This window comes from Balaenoptera physalus (assembly GCF_965194825.1).
Source record: "Balaenoptera physalus genome assembly, chromosome: 9".
NCBI lineage: Eukaryota > Metazoa > Chordata > Mammalia > Artiodactyla > Balaenopteridae > Balaenoptera > Balaenoptera physalus.
The window spans coordinates 4093851-4116186 of record NC_138888.1 but is presented as its reverse complement, the minus strand read 5'-3'; the positions used below and the strand labels follow the sequence as shown (position 1 = coordinate 4116186).

The following is a 22336-nucleotide window of genomic DNA, read 5'->3' as shown; positions in this document are numbered from 1 at the left end:
CACGCAAGTCTTTCTGGAGTAATATAGAAGGCACAAGCTTTTCTACTATAAAATGCATTAGGTGCACTGAAGAAAAACATAGTCGCTATTGAGATCATGGTCCACAAAAGCAAGTACAGGAACTTTCAAAACATAGTGCAAAAATGGAAGAGAATGGACATCCTGAAGGAAATATAAGAACAGTGGAGGGTAGATTAGGATGCATAAAATGTTCATAATAGGAACTTCAGAGGGAGACTATAGACAAAGTATTCTCAGTAATAATTAATTGATTCTCAATAATAGTTAATTAGACAAACGATGATGAGAAGGGAAGGTGTTATAGAAAGGATGGGCTGAGCCTGCAGGTTGGAATGGAACACCGAATCTTCCAGAGAAGATTGAAAAAGGGAGCTGCAGATCAAACCAAGGAGGGGTAAAATTCTTTAATTTTGAGGATACAGGGAAAATCTTAAAAGGTTTTAACTGAAAGTCTAGTTTCCTACGGGATTAAAAAAAAATTCAAACTTTTCCTTTGCAACACTGGAAGCAAAGAGAAAAAAACAGACATGCACAAATGATCACATGTGCAATTGTCAGAATAGAAAGACAAAAACTAACTTAAGGGTATGCAAAACTTTAGAGTATATTGCTCACAGAAAACTGCTTGAAAGAAGATGCTAGCCAAAAAAAGCAAAAACAAAAATAAAAACAAAACAACGGAGCAAAAATAACAATGGTTTGTGAACCCAGAAGAGGAAACGTCAAGAGGAATGGCAGTAACATTTCCATACACTGATAAGGTTTAACTGTGACACACAAAATAATGCATTTTGCTGTTGTTGACTGAGCAGTTACAGAAATGTCAATTCGGATAAGGTGGCCCTTCAGATCTACTATATTCCGAATTATTTCTCTTTCTTTTTTTTTTTTTAAAGATTTTTTGGATGTGGACCATTTTTAAAGTCTTTATTGAATCTGTTACAATATTGCTTCTTTTTTTTTTTTTTTTTATGTTTTGGTTTTTTGGCCATGAGGCATGTGGGATCTTAGCTCCCCAACCAGGGATTGAACCCGTGCCCCGTGATTTGGAAGGTGAAGTCTTAACCACTGGACCACCAAGGAAGTCCCTATTTCTCTTTAATTATCCAATAAGTTACAGACAAAGGTGCATTAATATCTCCAACAATATTTGTTAATATTTCCAACTATGCCTGTGGATTTGTCTATATCTCCCTTAATTCTGTCAGTTTTTGCTATAATAATTATACTTATGCCTATTGATCATTATTTATCATTTTGAGCTCTCTTTTTCTCCTCTTTTTTCTTCTAGTAATACTCCTGTCTTGAAGTTTATTTTGCCTTTTATTATTGTAGTCTCTCCTCCTTTCTCACATCATTTGTTTTCTGGGTATATTTTTCTAATGTTATATTTTAAAACTATTTATGTTTGTGTGTTTTAAGTGTTTCTCTTGTAGAATAGAATTAGCTTTTTTTTCCAGACAGCCTGATAATCTCTGTCTTGATTGGATTATTCAGTCTATTTATATTTAACACTGTTATTAATATGGTTGCATTTAAGTATGCCATTTTACTAATTGTTGACTATTTTCCTCTTTTGTTTCATTATTTCCCTCCTTTCCTTCATTCTTTTTTGTCAAATAAATGTTTTTATGATTCAGTTTTATTCCCTCTACTGACTTTTTAGCTATATTTCTTGAATTATTTTTGAATTAACTTTAGTAGTTTCTCTAGGGATTACAATATACATCTTTAATTTATCACAGTAGACCTAGAATTATTATTTAATTACTTAAGGAAACTTCTGTCCAGTGTATTTTTATTTAACACTCCAGCCTTAAGTGCTTATTGTCATATTTGCTATACCTGTATACATTATAAACTGAACAAAAAAGTGTTACCATTTTTGCTTTATATATCTTCTAATGAGATAGATAAAACACTAATGGCTTCAGTTAGATGGTGTTCGATTTTGTTTGCTGAAGAAGACTCAGGGGACCCCAGATGACAAAGTCTAGGAATCAAGTTCACTTCAGGAAAAGGATACAATATAGCAATTGCACTAAAGTAAGGATATTTACAGGTTGCCTCACTGCCTACAGAGACCAGTGTAAGCCCCACTAGTCCTCTTTCTTCAGGACCTCACAAAGAGATGTGTTTTTTTTCAAATCCAGAATCACTAACAAGTGCATGGAATACCTCAAAACAGATCCGCAACCTGGGCATCTGATACCCTGCTCATCACACGGACAGAGTTTTCCTCTATAACCAGACCCCACAGCCGAGCTCTCTGGGCATCTGACCTGGATCAGTGTAAATCATGAATTCCACTTCACAAACTATCCCAAAGAACTCATTGTACCCACAAAGCAACACTCAATTAATCAGTACATTGAATGCTTCACTAGAGGTCAGTGCTGTGCAGATAATCACTTATTTCAATAAATCAGGTCAGGCCAAATGCAGAGCCACTGCTGTGATTAACACTCACAGTGCGTGTAGATGTGCCTGAGTGTGTGTACGTGAGTTTGTGTACGTGCACGTGTGCGTGGTACCCTGTGCATGTGTGTGTATGTGATATTCTTTCATGTTTGCTCATGTATTCACCATTCCCATTACTTTTCATCCTTCTTGTAGATCAGATTTGGCATCTTGGGTCATTTCCCTTCAAGTCTGAAGGACATTTTTAGCATTTCGTATAATGCAAGTCTGCTGGTGACAAATACTCTACATTTTTGTTTATCTGATACCAAAAATATATTTTCCCCCTCATTTTTTTTTCATGATACTTGAGTTGCAGGTAGAATTCTTAGTTGAGACTTTTGTTCTTGTTTTCTTCTTTCAACAGTTTGAACACTTTGTTCCAATATTTTCTGGCTTCCATTTTTTTCTAATGAGAACTCCGGACGGATTCTATTTTTGCTTCTCTTTATGTAATGCTTTTCTCTTTTTCTCTGGTTTTCACAGTTTCTCTTGATTTTTAACTTGCAATATTTCAGTTATGATGTGTCCAGGTAAAGTTTTCTTTTTACTTATTCTGCTTGGAGTTTTTTTGAGTTTCACAGGTCTGTATGTTAATGTTTTCAGTAAATGTGGGAAATTTTTAACCATTGTTTCTTCAAACACATCTTCTTCCCCTGTCTCTCTTTCTGAAACTCTAATTACAGACTGAAACATTGACATGGTGCCACAAGTCTCTGAGACCACTTACCATTACCAGAAGGCCTCAGCCTTCAGGTTTTTTTATTTTTTTGAAGTATAGTTGCTGTACAATATTATATAAGTTACAGGTGTACAATATAGTGATTCACACTTTTTAAAGGTTATATTCCATTTATAGTTATTATAAAATACTGGCTATAGTCCCCATGCTGTACAATATATCCTTGTAGCTTATTTTATACCTAATAATTTGTACCTCTTACTCCCCTCCCCCTATATTGCCCCTTCCTCCTTCGTCTCCCCACTGGTAACCACTAATTTGTTCTCTATATCTGTGAGTCAGCTTCTTTTTTGTTATATTCTCTAATTTGTTGTATTTTTCAGATCCCAGATATAAGTGATATCATACAGTATTTGTCTTTCTCTGTCTGACTTATTTCACTAAGCGTAATGCCCTCCAAGTGCATCCATGTTGCTGCAAATGGCAAAATTCCATCCTTTTTTATGGCTGAGTAGTATTCCATTGCATATATATATATACCACATCTTCTTTATCCATTCATCTGTTGATGACCACTTAGATTGCTTCCATATTTGGCAATTATAAAGAGTGCTGCTATGAGCATTGCATGCAACCTTCAGTTTTGATTGGTTTTGCTAGGCCTGGGGGACAGAAGAGAAAGACAAGAGCCCACCAAAAAGGGGATACCAATAGGAGATACCTTAGTAAAGATGGGGACTTAAATAGGTAGGTCCCCCTAACAAAGGTAAGTCCCACTTTATCCTTGCTCCTCCACTCTACTTCCTCTCCCAGATGACTACTAGGAAAGTAGTCTTATGCAGGGCAGAGCAAGAATTTTCAACCAAAATCCTGCCCTTGTACATCTTGTACACCTATATACATAGCATGGCTGGTACAAAACACCTGTAGCCATAAATTTAATTTAAAGTGGTCACAATTTAAATGTTCATAGGCACCAAGGAGAGATAAATTCAAATGTTTTTCAAATGATGACACCTTATCTTATGCCTTATCTAGTCCCCACAAATAATTATTTAAGGAAAATTAGCAGCTAACAATCAAAATTACCTAACCACACAAGGAATCAAGACATTATGATCAAGAATAAGAAAGAAAATAACTTGAAAAAATAGACTTAAATCACTTTACATATGGGGATTATTTGACATATATGATATAGCAACTATTTTACTCTGGTTAAAGAAATATAGATTAAATACTTTATATTAACTAATAAAATACAAATTAATAAAGTAAAATTAGTAAATAAAGTAAAAATCTGGGACTTACTAAAAATGACTTAGTAGACTTGCAAAAGAACCAAATAGAACTCCTACAAATGAAAAATGCTAAAAAATGAAATTAAAACACATGGAATATGCTTCAAAAATAGACACAGCAGAAGAAGACATTAGTAGATAAGATAATATATCAAAATAAGTTATACATAATGCAGCATAGAAGACAAAAAGGTAGAAATATGAAATAATAAATAAAATACATGGACGATAATATGGGAAGATCAAATATAGTATATTTTACTTTCTAAAAGGAGAGTTAAGGTAGATAACGTGGTGTGTCCAATAGGAGAGATAAGAACTGAGGATTTTTTTAACTGAGGAAAGACAGCAATCCACAGTATCACAGATACCAATGAAATCACTCTTGTGTTTTTACATAAGGTCAAACATCATAGTTATTCACAATTACTCCACTAATCCTCTTCTCTTCTTTTTTCCCAGCAATCTTGAAGAAACTTGGCCATGTGACTTGCTTTGGACAATGGAATATGAGCATATTATTAGGTTTAAATTAGTGTCATTTCTAGGCAGAAACACACGTGAATGCTTGGTCGTATCTCCCTTGTCTTTGCTGTGAAATAGTGGAAGTGTGTGTGAGTGAGGGCTGCTTCATCACGGATCTTGGAATAACTTCACTGGACATGCAGAATGAACAAGAGATATATGTTTTTTGGTTTAAAACATTGACATTTGGGGGATGTTTGTAGCTCACCATAAGCTAACTGATCATCACTGAAATGTGAAATTAGAAAAATAAATCACTGAAATAAAAGTAGGTATCAGAACATAGAAATAGGTGTTAGCACAATCCAATAAAAAAATCAATGGGTCATTTAATAAACGGTATTGCCACAGTTGACTCTCTATCTAGAAGACAAAAATAAGGGACTCTACACTCACACATATCTTGGACAACGAATTAAAATAAACTTTAGATGGCCAAGTGCTAATGCCAACAGAAAACCTAGCAGACTATAGATAAAATCCATATATTTTTAAATAAAAAATAGCATACTGGATTATAGAAAAGTTCAAAACTTTGTGTAGCAAAAGTTACCACGAAAAATGCCAGTAGACAAACATGTGAGTGGAAAAATTGTATTATGCAAATGGTCATGCATAACTGATTATAATATAAAATGAGATACTAAGTATTTGCAGGAGGGAACAAATAATGTAAAGAATATTAAATATAATAATTAACAGAGGTGCAACTTTAAAGACTATGAAACATATGAAGAAATCAAATTCACTAGTAGACCAATGTAAATAAAAGTAACAATAATGTCAGTTTATAGTACACTAACATCATGTAAGATACAAAGCCTGTTTCCAGAAGGTATGTGTGGTAAAGGATACTTTATAGCATTTCTGATGAAAATGGAAACTGATACTACCTATTTTTTAAGAAAATATGGCAACACCTATTAAAACATTAAAGAAGAATATTTACATATCTTTGGACAAAGAAATTTCTCTCTTCAATTTAACCCCTAGAAATCAAGTACTAGAAATACAGAGGTTCCTTCCAGCTTTAGTGGAAATGGGAAAAGGATAAGCAAACAAACAAAATTATACACACACACACACACACACACACACACACACACACACACACACACACGTATCCTGTAATGTGTACACACATCCTGAAGCAGGGAGGCAAGGAGGGAAGGAAAGGGTAAACATGAGAGAGATACATGCATATGCAATAACATTCTAGGAGGAATTTTCATAAAAAATAATAAATGAGAGAATCATGCTGCCAACATTTTCTGTAGCTCATATAGATTAAATACTTTATATACTTTAATAGTTTATATTAACTTTATATATAATACTTTATATTAACCATAGCTCATTTTTATAAAACAAACAACAACAACAAAATGCACAACCCCATGTATATACATCAGGCGGCTTACTGTAATCAGAGCCTGGGACAAGGACTTGGATGAACTTAGTTTTGTGGGATTTGGTGCCCAAGTAGGAGTGAGAAAAGAGAGTGTGAGGAACACCTGTGCACGGCTGTGATATGAAGAAGCCATAACTGCTGTCGGTAACAGCATATTTCTGCTGGGACCACTGAGAATCATAGAGCAGGTCTCTCAGAATTGCCAACCTAAAGAATGGGAGGCTCAAGAATTCCTCTAGCATCTCCAGCCCCAGGTGTTTGAGGGTCACCCTACACTTCCACATGGTGCTTGCTTATCTTTACAGTATTATATGATCCTGGTGTTGAGAGAAAGGAAAAGAGAGACTGATGCATTCTGGTTGTTAATATATGGTCACCATGTGCTAGTAAAGAGGAAGATAGAAGATGCCTGCATAATAAACAGAAAAGAACAATAAGAAGGAAAATAGACTTTACTAAGAAAGGAACACACATACATGCATACAATCACATTTATGTAATGCTGCAAAATTATTTTTGTGAGTGGGTATAAAAATGTGTGTAGTGTCCTAATAAATATTTCCTAAATTGGATAGAAGAGGACAGAGACACAGCTTATCCAAACATGATTTAGATCACTTTTTATTATAAAACCTGAGTTTTAATTTATAATAATTAATAGATATATGAAATTATAATAGTTATAGAACATTAAAATGATATAAGTAAGGAATAGATGAAAATGATTTAAAATATTTCTCCTGCTCAGATTAAATTTTAATTAAGAAACTTGTCTTATAAAGAAAGGGATATATATTTATTTTTAAATTATAGGAAACAAAAAAATAAAAGTAAAGAATCTATTATATGTGCGTAAAGTTTTTATGTGTGTATAGTTATCCCTTAAAATGGGACCTTGTTGTATATACTGCTTCCTAATCTGTTTTGCTCTATTGCATTAACCTGCTTTACTTTTATCAAAGCATTTATTACCTGAAATTATCTTGAACTCAGTAGAAGATAAATTCTGTGAGATTAAGGACTTTACCTGTCTAGTCATTGCTTTGCCATGGGTACCTAGAAAAGACCCTGACACAAAGCAGATGTTAAATGAGTATAAATTATGAAAGAATTCTATTTTTTTGTTCAACTTGATACGAGTGGTTTAGTGGATAAAGGATACACCATTATAAGGAAGCTGGAAGTTATTCAACTTCTGAGCTGGTGTTTTACATTTAATTTTGTTTCCAAAGTTGTCACTATTAGAAGAAATGCTGTTCATTCTTGTAGCTAATCTTGGCACACAGCTTTTGTTTGCCTTGATTTAAATTTCTGTCTAGAGATTGATGGATCAAAGAGTATGCATAATTTAAGCGTTATCATATACTTTGCCAAATTCAGATGTATGACCTTCTTTCTTTTCTATCAGCTTTGCCTGAGATTATCTTGAACCTTTGCCAACACTACGCATTACCATTTACCACTGCCAGTTTGAAAATGACTAGATAGTCAAGATAGAAAATGACTGCCCATTTTGTTTATATTTGCATTTCTTAGATAATTAACAAGTTTGATGTCCATCATAGTAATTTATGTATTACTTGTTCATATCTTTTGCCAGTTTTAATGGAGCCATTGTCTTTGTCTTACTGATTTTTGGGGGGTTTTCAAATAATAAAAATATTAATCATTTCCCTGTCATGTTATAAATATTCTTCCCAGTTTGTAATCTGCCTTTTATTCAAGCTGATAATTTTCTAATGATATTCAAACTTAGTTTTTTCAATTTCTGGCACCTCAGTCAGTTTATGCCAAGAAATCTCAAATAATATTTTTGTAAAGTCTTCCTTTCATTACCTAAATTTTTGTTGTGTTTCTTGTATATTCTTTTGAATTGACTTTCTTTCGAAAATGCACTTAGTATCTGTGGATTTATACACAGCATTTGAAAAAAAAAATCACTCATGGTACATAATTGTGAACTAAGAGACATTGATTGAATAATGTAGTTAGTTGGCACTGCAGTTTAAATCATACTTGGGCAGTGTTGATTTACAGATCAGACCAACTCAGAAGCAGGTATCTACTGACCTGCCATGTGGACTTTATCCCTGGCCATGCCATTTTCTTCAGCTCCAGTGAAACCACATATTCTTTTTTTCTCTCCAGGCCCCTCAGCAAGGAGTATGTCCTGCCAAAAAGTATGAAGAGGGAAGTCAGGGAAACCAGTGGAGAGGTGGATGTGTCTGCTGGTGTCTGGCTTCTAGCTGAGATGTGTGAAGGGGCACCCATGTGCCCTGAGGATGGAGCCGCATGAGTGCATGGAATGTTCCTGACCGTAGTGAAGCAACACATTTGTTAGCGCTTCCTGTTCACCAGGTGTGAGCCAAGTGAGTGAGAACTTCCCTTCCATTAACCTTCGACCTCGCCCAGGTGAAATGCTGGGAATGGAAAGATGATCCTAGGTGATGGGTGAACCACAGAAGGCTGAAGAACACAGAGACACAAGTTGTCTGCGTGAAGGACGCTGAAGGTGAGAGCTTCATAACCTGGGGAGGACAACTGAAAAACTCACTAATATGTTACAAGAATTTGAGTAGTTGATCGTATGTCAAATGTAGACAGAGACACCTTTGAGTAATAACCAAGTCCCTGGAGTTCTCAGGACGGTCCCAGCAAAGATAAAATATCCCCTGCCTGTTTACTGAGAAGAATCAGAAAACAGTCATAAATTGGGTGGGAAGGAAGGCCATGTCACCCCTTCCTTAACAGCAAGATTCCTACCTTCAAGCAAGCCCAAGCCAATAGATTTAACTTCCAATTAATTTGGAATGTTTCCTTTTTCCTCCTAAAATTAGATACTTTGAATATGGAAAATTATGGAACTGAGACCATTTGTGGAAGAATGAAAATGATTGGAAAACTTTTCATCACTAAAAAAGTTAATTGAAAGTTACTTTTTTACCTAGCCTAAATTTCATTCATGTGTAGGAGAAAAACTTTTCCCACGGAGTGGTTGGAATGCTCAATGGGGAGAAAAAAACAATTGTTTTCTGATCCACTGGAAATCCTGTTTCTACAACATGAGGAATAGAATTATAACCATGGACTCAAATCAAAAGACTACATTTCAGAAAGAAAGTTTTTAAAGCTGGTCAAAATTACACGGAAGTTGATCATGGTTCACGGGTGTGTCCATTTATGGATAATTATTGAACTGTATAATTATGATTTGTGTACCTTTCTGTTTACCTGATATTATTTAATTAAAGCACACACTTTAAAAAAAAAAGGTCTGGTTTGACGAGTTTATCTGAAAATGATTTTATGAATTTTCCCTTGGAAAGAGCAGCTAGATCTTGACTGATCACAAGGATATGTTGCTGGTAAAAGCTGACAGCTCTAGGCCCCCTGTAAACAGGATGGTCACTGAGATCAAGGGACAGCTAAGATCCCCGCTCTCGGACGGTCATTCCTAATGCCTGGAAATGTCCACAAGTCTCACAGTAGTTTTATACACTGAAAGTGGCTTTCTCTTCCAAAAAGAGTAAAATATCAATATATTACAGAGTCTGTAATTACGAATCTTATAGGCATCCTTTCCCAAATCATACCTGCTTCATCAGCATTAAAATGCCAGGAGAATCTGCAGCAGAGTTAAGATACCTTCTCTCTCATCTGGGTTGCTTCTCTTGCTTTTTCTCCTTCCCTCTCTGGGCAAATCAGCCCTCATTAAGTGAAGCAGCTGTCCAGCCTGCTGGAGCATGGTCTACGGCCAACAAACAATGCCCCAGGGAGATAGAAGGAAAAAGAAAAGGGGGAGAGAAGCCTGAGAGGAAATCTGCTGGAACTCGGCTCAGTCTGTGTCCCACTGCTTACGCTGAGCTGCTGGCTTCAGGCACCAGGAAGGCGACTTTGATGAGGGAACTTAGAACACCCAATTAAATGGGGGGTCCTGGGATTAGTTGAAAAGAACATTCCCGAAGTAAAGGGACAACTTCAAATGAGCTTCGGCTGGGTGCCGCCGTGAAGCAATGAGAGCTCGCCTTACCACACCTTGTGAATTTGCAAAGAGTCCGGAAGTCTGGATTTTTATATTCATTGATGTTTAAATATTGCCACCTAATTTAAAGGACTGTGTGGTCTAATGCATGTGGGTCAAACGAAACACGTCTGTGGGCTTAATTTGACTATGGATGACAGGTTTGTGATCTCAGAATGCTAAGACTTCATTCAGTGGATCCAAGAAAACCTGAACTCAGCTTGTGAAAGATGTTTGTGGTGTCAAAATATAACGTATGAATATATAAGATGTATCAACAGCATAGGTTCCGACTGAAGTCTACCAAACTATTTCTTAAACCAGTAATTCTCAAAATAGAGTCTATGGTCCCCTTAGAGTCCCTGAGGATTTTCATGGTGTATTAATTTCTGTTTCTGAATTTTATATTCATGTGGAACAAATACCACAAACTTACAGGCTTAAAACAGTGCACTTTTATTGTCTCACAATTTCCCTGGGTCATGCATCCAGACATGTGACTGGATTCTCTTCAGGTCTCACAAGGCCACCGGCAAGGTGTCAGCAGGTTCCTTCCTGGAGGTTCCGGGGGAAATCCACTTTCGGCCTGTTTAGGTGGTTGTCAGAATTGAGTTTCACACAGTTTTAGGACTGAAGTCTCATTTCCTTGCAGGCATTGTTCTCAGCTTCTAATTAGTTCTAGCAGCTTCTAGTTGCTGCCTGTATTCTGTGGCACATGGTCACCTCTTTCTTCCAAGCTGGAAACAGTGGGTCAAATCTTTCTTGTATAATACTTCTAAGCTCTTTAACTTCCAGTAGCCTCTTCTGCCAGGGAAAATTCTATGCTTTTAAGGGCTCCCACGATCAGACAAGCCACACCCAGATAATCTACCTTTTTTAAGGTCAACACAACACAGTCTGGGGAGAGATAGCTCACCACCTTCCTTCACAGATCCTGTGGAATTTTGGGAGCCATGCTCAGGGGCCCATGAGTTAAATCTACTTTTATAATAATACTAAGATGTTGCAGAAGCAGTCGTATGTAAATCTGCTGGCTCCTTAGAATCAAGACAGTGGCACCAAACTGGACTGAACAAGTCGGTAGATTCTCCATGGCCAAACACCCACAGTGAGAGGGAGAAAAAATAATCTAAATAATATTCTTGATAAAAAGGTAAAAATGTATGGGTTTATAAAAATCACAACCCTTGAGTTCACATCTTTTTAACATAGTTTAATGAAATGGGAAGTATTGATACGTATAAATGATTTCTGAGGCTATCTCTAGGAAAAACATGGAATAGTTTGAGTTGCAAGCTGAACCGGCTGCTTTTTCATGAAATGCCATTTTACTTTTCTATTTTTTAACATCACTTTAAAAAAAATTTTATTTTATAATGAAGTATAGTTGAGTAACAATTACTTGTTAGTTACAGGTGTACAGAAAAGTTATACCCGTACAAGTATCCATTCTTTTTCAAGTTCTTTTCCCATTGAGGTTATTATAGAATATTGAGCCAAGTTCCTTGTTCTATGCAGTAGGTCCCTGTTGGTTATCCGTTTTAAATATAGCAGTGTGTACATGTCAACCCCAAACTCCCAATCTATCCCTCCCTGCTCCCCGCCCTTTCCCCCTGGTAATGATAAGTTCGTTCTCTAAGTCTGTGAGTCTGTTTCTGTTTTGTAAATAAGTTCATTTGTATCATTTTTTTAGATTCCGCATATAAGCAATATCATATGATATTTGATTGACAATTTCTTGAAATTAGCATCAAAGCCCTTGCTTAAAATGACAGTAGTTATTGCCGACAATAAACTTTGAGAACGACGTTAGCAAGATGGCAAGATAAGAGATTCTACTGCTTTTCCCCTTACCGACACATCAGTTTGAACATCTACACAGGAAAATACCTTCACAAGAGCTAAGGATTCCAGGTGAGAGACTACAGCACCTGGGTGGGGCACAGAAATAAGAAAAGGCACAATGAAGAGGGTAGGCAGTTCAGTTTCACATTACCACTGCCACCCGTCCACCACGCATGGAAGGAGATACTCTCTCTGTCGGGGGAGAAGAGTGAAGTGAGCACACAAACTCACTGCTGCTCGTGCACAAGATGATGATGGCTAAAACTACTGTATTGACTATTGGAAATATGCTAAGACAGAAACGTGTGGATGCGTTCATCAAAAAAAAAAAAATGAGGAAATTTTAAAATATGAAATATTGTATACATTATATATTTTAAAACAGAAAATAATCTTTGAGCTTTCAAGTGAAATTTAGATTTTTGGAAAACAAGTATCCAGCAACATGAACTTAAAAACTTCCAAGTATCTGTAGAGTTTTCTGGTAAGATTTGTGGTGATATTAACAAATGTGATTTTTAAAAAAATATTATACACTAAAATGAGCCAATATTTGAAAGATATGCATAACTCAATAAAATAGTATTTTCTAGATGACCAAAATCACATTTGGTAAAAGATCCATTGAAAGTGCAATATAGACCAGTATAATATAAAATAATAAACCAAAACGTTATGGTTTGAGAGTCTACACTGCAACTAAATTTTGAGAAACTACCATTTGTTGAATTTGGGTGTAATGTCAAAGAGGAATATTCACTATTATCCAGAAACGCTACTAAAATACCCCTTCCTTTTTGAGTGACATATCTGTGTAAGACGAAATTTTACTTATAAACTTCAACTAAAACTACATATTGCAATGGATTGAGTACAGAAGCAGATGTAAATCCATCTGTCTTCTATTATGCCAGATATCAACAGTAAATTAATGCCACTCCTTAACTGCATTTTTTTGTTTTGAAAAATGTAGTAATTTGTATAAAATATGTTGTTTATGTTAAAAGACAATGAGTCAGTTATGCTTAAATTGATTAATAAATATATTTTAAATTTTCCGTTTTAATTTCTAATTCAGTAAATATTGACAAATTTAACCCACATAAACAGAAACTTCTTGATGTTCTCAATAATTTTTAAGAGTGTAAAGGAGTACTAAGACTAAAATATTTGAAAAGAATAATAATAACATCACATTTCTCAAGCCAACTGAAAATTAGTAAGTTAGTATCTCTTCCAGGACTTTTTATTAATCAATTCTTCTCAATTTTTTCTCAAATGGCCAACTATTTTGTGTTAGTCAAGACTCAGCTTTTACATCTTCTCTTGTAGAAAGTTTCCTAAGACTTATCTTCTCCCAAACAGTAAAAGGCATTTCTCTTATCTGGTTTTATATATCATTATTAATACATTAAATAATAGTATTTATAATGTATTTTAATTATTGCTGTTTTTGACCATCTGCTCCATAGGATGGAAAGATGCCACTGTCTCATTTTCCTTAGGGACAGGATTTTAGACATCTTCTATCATTACTTCATCAATACTTAGCTCAGTCCTTGTATATGACCTGTGCTTAAAAATATTTTATTAAAAGATGAATCTGATTTTGGTTGAATTTTCCAATAGTTTGAAAATGTTGATGGATATGTTATACTCAAAATGCTTTTCTCCCATCAAAGTCTTATTCCCAGGGGACTTTTTTTGTGTCATGATATATTTCCAGTGTTATATATGGTAGTAAAGATGTGTCAAAGAGGCCTTGAATTTGAAACCTTGTATGCACTGAAATGTTAACTATTTTCTATTATATTGTATAATAAGCGAAATTTTATTTTATCACATCTCCACAGTATTACTGGTCAACCTTATATCTTAAGGCCTATTCTGATCGTGAAGTGCATAGGCCTTTGTCTTTTGGCCTTGCTTATACTCATCTACAGTTTCATTTTCCTTTTCTTAATTTTTTACCCTACCACAGAACAACAGGAGCTAAGATACTGGAAGGGCAATTTAAGTTCCTTAATAAACAAATTATTCTTATCAAAGTTGTTGCACTGACATTGTGTCCATTGTATTGACAACTACCCAGAGCTGCCATCTCAAAGATTCGTCCTTCACTGAGTGCTTTAAAAAATGTCACTACTGACAGCATGCACAGCAGCTATTTAATAGAGCAGACATATATTCTTTGGAGCACAGCGGCAGCCTCAGCTGTGAGACCTGTCATTTTTTAGGGTTCTGTTTCTTAGATGACCACCTTTCTTGCCCAGAATGAATTATTCCATCTCATGTTGCTGCCTGGCACACCGATTCATGCCTGCTGCTACAACTCTGTCTGAAGACTTGATTCCATATGTCACTGTGCTTGCTTTCAACTCATGCTTCCTGAGGTGACCCTGCTTCATCTGAGATACTCAGGAGCTGCTCAAATGTCATGCTGTCATGTCATTCATCCTGAAGACATGCCTGTATCAGGATGCTTGGCTTCATTGCTTCAGGACCTCCTCATTATTGATCTCCTGTTGCCATTTGCTATTAAGCTTCATGTGTAAGTGACTCTGATAGAACTTCTCAAGAAACTGAAGGTCACATCCAGACATATGTCAAGTCTTGTAGTAAAAAAACAGAAAGGTTAAAAGGGACACTTACCTTTAGAAACTTGAGCTTGATAGGACCTTGAAGCCTGGTTTCTCAAGAATGTTAGTTGTTGGAGTTTCCTTGAAATATATTTTTCATTTCTTAGGTCATTTGTTAAACGTCTGCAAGAAAAAAAAAAAAGAAGCATAACTTTGTAGCTGCTTTAAAACCATAGCATCAAAAAACTTTATTACTGGGAGAATTATGTCATTGACTCCAATCTCCCATTCATACTGAGAGAGAGAGAGGAAGTATAGCATGGAAAATATGAACATAATAGCATCAAGATTCTCCATGAGATAATTTGATTTCTGATTTGCAATCTCAGAGAAAAATTTACAATTTTTACATTGCTTAAAAATATAATTCTGGTATATTTCAAAATTTGCGTGGTAAATTTCATGAGTTTTATGGGGATATTTATAGTGTTTCTTCCCATGACACTTTCGTATTTCTTCTTGGATATTTGGACACTATATTAAGATATTCTGAGTAACTTTCCCTTGTTTAATTCAGTCTGTACTGGATGTGCATATGTCATAAATAGCATAGTTGAAAATCTGAAGCTTGATTCCATTCTGTTCTATTTAACAGGTAGCTTATTAGCTCAACCAGTCTCAGTGTTTTCATATGCAAAGTTGAGCTACTAATACCATAACCCCTCTCTCCTGAAACTTTGGCATTGTCTTTTAAAAAATATTAACCTATTAAAATGTATACATTACTTTATATATTTCTATAAAATCATCCATAATAATGGCTATAACACATTTAAGAAATTAATACCAGCTCCAAATTTATGTCACAACATTTACCACTTGGCTCAAAAAGCACTCATACAATATGGTGTAAATACTGAGATCTTATATATTTTAATGTTGTTTCTAGCAAATTCTACTGTGTTATCAATAGAGAGACTCCGATGTAAGACCTAAATGTGCTCAAGTATTTATATGAAACTAACTAGCAGGACATAAAATTGCATTTTTATAACTCTAGGACTGATGATTCTGCCAATTTGTAAACCAGTGACTAATATTATATATAAGAAAGTCCAAGAGACAAGTGAAGTATGTTGTTTGGCTATATGCAAATCTAACAAGTATCAATTTCAAGTTCCTAATAAACTTCATTAACTGCAGAAATGTTCTCCAATAAAATATATGCAAAAATCATATTTAAGAGCCATATGTATATGCTGGTTATTAATTAAAATTTCAAAATTTACTTTGTTAAGCCATCTGAAACACCTCTTATAATTAGCTATCATCATAAAAGCTCATTAGTGCCCACAGTATGTTACTACCAAAAATGCAATTTAAATAACATCGTTCCATGAATATTTTAACAAAATTTCGTTCAACTTCCAGTTATTAGTGGGAAAACTGCTCATATGTTTGGTCATGACATTTTCTGCAAGAACCAACTGGCTCCAAACTTTTCTTCTCTGATGAGACCTGGGTAATAAACACCTCACCTCTATGCCCGCTCCAATCTTTGATCCTTTTAGCCTTTCTTGTACCTTGAAAAAATTGGAAAACAAACAAATGAAAAAAAAAAAAAAACTAAATAAACATGGAACACACTACGGTTGTGAATTCTGGAAGTAATCAGAATAGTTTGTGGTCAGCCTGGTTCTAATTGTTGTAGAGTCTCTTGGCTCTTTAGAAGCAGGCAAATACTTAAATTTCGCTCTTTCGTTCTGGACCTTGGAGGGATTTTGGTTTTAGCCAGAGTTAATGCGAGCAAAGGGAAAAATCCAGGAAATGTAGAATAGGGAGTGGACGAAGGGAGACAGCAAGACGATGAAGGTAACAGGGCTTTTCTGAGTCCAGAGACAAAGAAATACTTTTCATATTCCATTTCCTGAAGGCTTGATATCAAAGTTCACTTTCTAAGTCATTTGAACAAGCTACTGTGACTATCTATTGGGAGAAAGCAGTCACCTACTTGGACACCAGGGCTGGTCTATTATTCCCAGGTTTGACAGCACCTAGATTTAGGTGGCATTTATATGTAAGAATAATGCAGTGTTGAGGCATGTCTTTGGAACCTGAATCCAAACAATACAATACTGTTTGTTTTACCTAGAAGATATTTTGCCCCAGCCCAACAATCGTTCACTTGTAGTTCAAGGTCCATCAGGTCAAATGTCACCTGATTCGCTCCTTCACCGTCTCATTCACTCAGTCATTCATTCACTCACCCAGCAAGCGAGTGACTTAATTCAGCGTTGTCAGAATGGCCACAGCCTGAAGTAGTTGCTAGGAATTCAAACAAGAAAGAAAGACAGCCCTTTTCCTCAAGGACTAGCAAATAATTAAAACAGAGTAACATGACATTGTCTGCAAGAATCGGGTATTCATGGACGCAAGGAGGGCACACAGGCAAGATGGCCATATTGTGAAGTGTTGCAGCTTATCCTCTCCCAGCTACACTCCAACTCCAGCTCCTTGTTCCCTTGCATCCTATTCATGCCTCGGGGAGGCATTTGCCAGGCTGTGTTTTAATCATCCATAGAATCGCCTCCTTCACTGGACAATTAACTTCTGGAGAACACAAGCTAAGTTTGGTCATCTTTTTATCATCTCCACACTCAGCACAGCTCCTAAAATGTTTGCTAAATATTTGAAGAAAGCAAAGGTCATTAGCTGGCCTTGGCTGTCTTTGGTTCACCTCATATGCCTCTTTAAAGCACTATTCTTCTGATCTTCTCTTCTCAAAATGACTATACCTTTGACAAATGAGTAGCGCAATGTGTGATGCAAAACCCTTCTTCCTGTAGCCGAAGTTAATTTGCCTGGACATCATCTGTAATTTCCTCTCACCAGAGCACTGGAACTATTCCCAAGGAGGAACTTGTTTGATTATAGTCCCTATTGCCTCTAAATTGGGAGAGCTCAAATTATGATAGAATTCAACATATGAGGCAAACACATGCAGCCATGAAATATCTTTCTCTCTCACCACTAAGTCACTGCTGCTAAATTTATCAACCTGCTTCTCTGAGTCTGCCATCATGCAAAAAAAATAAAAGGCAACAGCAGCTATGTGACCCTTTATGAGTTTCCTGTTGCTGCTGTAATAAATTATTCTTCGTGACTGGTAAAAAAAAAAACACAGTATTATTATCATACTGTTCTAGGGGTCAGAAGACTGAAATGGCTCTCACTGGGCTAAAACCAAGGTCTCAGCAGGGCTCTATGCCTTTCTGGATGCTCTAGGAGTGAATCTACTTTCTAGCTTTTTCCAGCTTCTAGAGGCTGTCAGCATCCCGTGTGGCCCCCTTCCAACTTCCAAGCCTCCAGGGGCTGGTTGAGTCTCCCAATGCATCATCCTGACACACTTCCGCCTCCTTCCTTCACTTTTAAGGACCTATGAGATTACATCGGGTCTACCCAGATAATCCAGGATAATCTCCCCATTTCAATGTTAAGTTATTAGCAAATTAAATTTCATCTGCAATCTTAACTCACTTTACCATAGAACATAGCAAATTCACAGGTTCCAGGGACTCAGATGTGGACATTTTTGAGGGGGCCATTATTCTGCCTACCACACCCCCTTAATGTGCCTGCCTTAGAGCTCCCGCCTATGAAAGCCTGTCAGGGTATCCCTAATGTATAAATTCTCACCTGCTGCACCGTCATGCTGTCAAGAAGCAGAGAACAAGTTAGTTCTTATCTTATGCCTAAAAGAAAGTAGGTCTCTCATCAAAGAATTTGATACACATAGTCTTTTTAGATCAGAGTTGTTTATTCCAAAAGGGACAGATGAGTTTGCAAATGCTTGCATCGCATTCCCCACACTCTCCTTAGGAGAGAGATGGAGCAAGTTGTTTCCACTTTGTGCTTTGGCTGGTATCTCAGGTGTCACAGCTGGATTGCTGGCATGAGAGTTTTTTGGTCTTTCTCAGTCCCCACAGAGACATCCATCCTGCCCTTCTGGGACTCGGGGCCGTCAGCTGCCTTCTGTGCTCACCACCCCACTGCTGCTCTGTTAGATTTCCTCTCAGTGCTGCTATCAGAACAAATGTGTCAGCACTTGGTAACAGATGGTTGCCTTCAACAGTGAACACAGTCTCTTAATATACCACACAGGCTTCAAGAAATGCTGGGTGCACATCTCAGAGACAGGCTGGCTGCACCGCGAAGCACAGGCTGGGGAAAACAATTGCTGCCCTGGGAAACATGGGGCAGAATCCATGGAAGGTGGCAGCGAAGACCCAGAGCAAACTGCTGTGCTTTCCTTTGCTGCATTCAGCCAAGAACATGGCATATGTCCTCATGTGGTAAAGATCCACTCCATGTCAAGGGCTTAGATGGTTGAACTTGCAGCTGAATAGAGACCCATACTTCTACCCACTGGCTGTTTGACTTGGAACAAATCACTAAAACCTTTTAAGTTAAATTTATCTGAAGAGTAGAGATGGCTACCTTTTACAGTTTTTGAGAAGAAGAGTTAGAAAGTCCTTTGAAAGTGGAAGAGCAAACAAACATAAGGAACTATTATTTGATTGTTTCTATTAAATATAATATTGCCAGGCTTAATTAAAATAACCTGAAGTCTGGCGTAAGTTAGACATCAGCTTTCAACAGGATCCTCAGAATTATTTGGAAATATGTGAGTTGTTTCGTGTTGCCAAAAAGTGTAGCAATGCACTGAGTCTTAGTGGGTAAGACCCATATGGGTTAGATATACTAAAATTCATTGGACAGCCCTGGACACTAAAAAGTTGTTCAAAGTCCTTCCTACTTGACAATCAAGTACTCCACTAAGACCCCTTTAGGGTGATGAATGTCTGAGCCTAAAGCTAATACTCTTTTGAAACATAAAGTATTTCTGAGCTTTAATATCCATGGAGTTATCCAGAAACATTTATCATGTAAGATGAGGAAAGTTGTACTGTTTTGTTCAGACATTTTCCAAAAAGTTGTTTCCAACTCTAGAAAATCAACATACCAACAGCTACACCTCTTGTGGTATATGTCACCCATCCAACACATGTATCAATCTGTATTTGTAACTGTAATATGCACAATGAATTTATTATATGAGTCTTATTTTTGACTTATTTCAAAATGTCAAAAATAAAGAAAAAGGGTAACACTGATTAATTTTTGTGCTCTCTTGAATATAAATTTAAGTGGATGCAAGCATCCAACTATGTTATGATCTATTGTATTTGTCCTCCAATCATTTACATAATAAAATACATATAATTTTATTATAAATTACATTCTTTTCATTTTTTTCACTGATTTTAAAGATGGAATATTTGATTTTTGTTTACTCATGTGTGAATGTACATTATATTACCCATGTATTTTTTTAAGATGGTAGGCTGATTACGTTATTGCTTAACATAATCATTTTAGGGAAGGAACAGATTATAACACTGATTATTATAGCAAGAAATTTGGAATTAGGTAGACCTAAGATTAAATCTGATTTCCAAATCTTAGTAACAATCTGATATCAACAGGTATTGACCTACTGATTTTCTTTGCCTTAAGATTATTGTGGCAACTGTGGCAATGAGAAAAAAATTGCAATGTGTAGAAATTCTTGTTTTAATGTGGTTGGAATTATCAATATGTTTAGTTATGGTTTGCATTCATTAAGTCTTATTTAAGAAAGTCCATCCTGGAACTTCCCTGGTGGCGCAGTGGTTAAGAATCTGCCTGCCAATGCAAGGGACATGGATTCGATCCCTGTTCCGGGAAGATCCCACATGCTGTGGAGTAACTAAGCCCATGTGCCACAACTACTGAGCCCACGTGCCACAACTACTGAAGCCTGCACACCTACAGCCCATGTTCTGCAACAAGAGAAGCCACCGCAATGAGAAGCCTGACCACCGCAATAAAGAGTAGCCCTTGCTCGCCACAACTAGAGAAAGTCTGCGCACAGCAACGAAGGCCCAATGCAGCCATAAATAAATAAATAGATAGATAGATAAATAGATAAATAAGAAAGTACACCCCACCATAAAGATTTTCTCCTACATTGTTTTAAAAACTATTATGTTCTGTTATTCACATTTAAAGTCATGATTCCTATGGAATCCAGTTGTTTATTGACCATATATTATTTGTACTATTTTTTTAAATTTCTTATTTTGAAAGAATTTTAGGTTTATAGAACAGTTACAAAAATAGTACAGAAAACTCACTGCCTTTTTCCAGCTTCTTCTAATGTTACTGTCTTACATATCCATAGTATACTTAGAAACAGCAGGACATTGATGTCAATGCAAGCCTAATAACTAAAGTAAGCATTGTATTCAAATTTCACTAGTCACAGGGAATAAAGTGTTGTTTATCAATTAAAATAGAGATCTGTTTCTTGTTTCTCACGTGGATAACTGACTGCTTTCCCTGGACTATGTATTGATGATTTTCCCCATGGATAGGAAATGACAGCTCTGCTTTATTTCGGGTTTTCATATACACATGGATCTGTTTCTGGACTTTTTTCTTTTCTGTGGATCTACTTATCAATCCCTAAATCTGTACCATCCAAAAAATGTAATACAGCTTTACAACCAGTATATATAGTATACTTAATATATATAATATACTTAACATATAAGATAAATCCTGTCTTGTTCTTCTTCAGGGGTGTCTTGGTTATTGTTGCCCTTGATTCTTCCATATAATTTTGGAATGTGAGGTGGTGTATATAGAATGTAAAGAACATAGTAAGTACTCAATAATTTTCTAAATGAGATGTTGTAAATGAACTAAGTACAAGAATATCTTCAATATTTATTTTTCCCAGCAACTACAATCATTACAAAATTGATAGTAGATTTATACTGAAATATTACTTAAAATGTATTCTATCCTCCAGTGTGTATATTAAATTTAATTTGCCTCCAAGCTGTACAGTTATCTAGTTTTATTACATCCTTCTGGAGTTTTTCAGAATCTCTTAAATTCTTCACTAACAAAATATTATGTACCCATTTAACACATTCTTTATTTGTTTGACTAATTTTTAGGAGTCCTTTATATATTTTGGACACAAGTCCTTTGTTTCAAGAATACCTATTCAGATCCTTTCTGTATATCACCACTTTCAGAGCTACCACCTTGTTCTGACCTGGACTAATAAAATAATATCTTAACATCTTAACTGGTCTTACGTCTACTATAGTCATGTTTGTTTTTAATGAACCTCTTGATTGAAGTGTAATATACACAGGAAAATTTCCACAAATTACAGACTTAACAGCTGGATGCGTATATGTTATATTTGAATATGTCATATTTAATCATCTTACAGTTCAAAATATTTTCTCATTTCCTTTGTCACTTCTTTTTTGACTCATGAGTTATTTAAAAGTACACTAATTAGTTCTCTATGATTTGGAGACTTTCTACTTACCTACTTCTTATTGATTTCTAGATTAACCTCTCCATATT

The 22336-nt window shown here is 35.8% G+C and overlaps 1 long non-coding RNA gene across 1 annotated transcript; it reads right to left on the bottom strand.

Annotated features, from left to right (window-relative positions):
• Positions 1-958: 958 nt before the first annotated feature.
• LOC309667323 lies at positions 959-21576 on the bottom strand. The gene is made up of 2 exons (XR_014267706.1): positions 14919-21576; positions 959-12352 (listed from the first exon to the last, which is right to left on the bottom strand). It is a non-coding gene; the product is annotated as an uncharacterized lncRNA (long non-coding RNA).
• Positions 21577-22336: the final 760 nt, after the last annotated feature.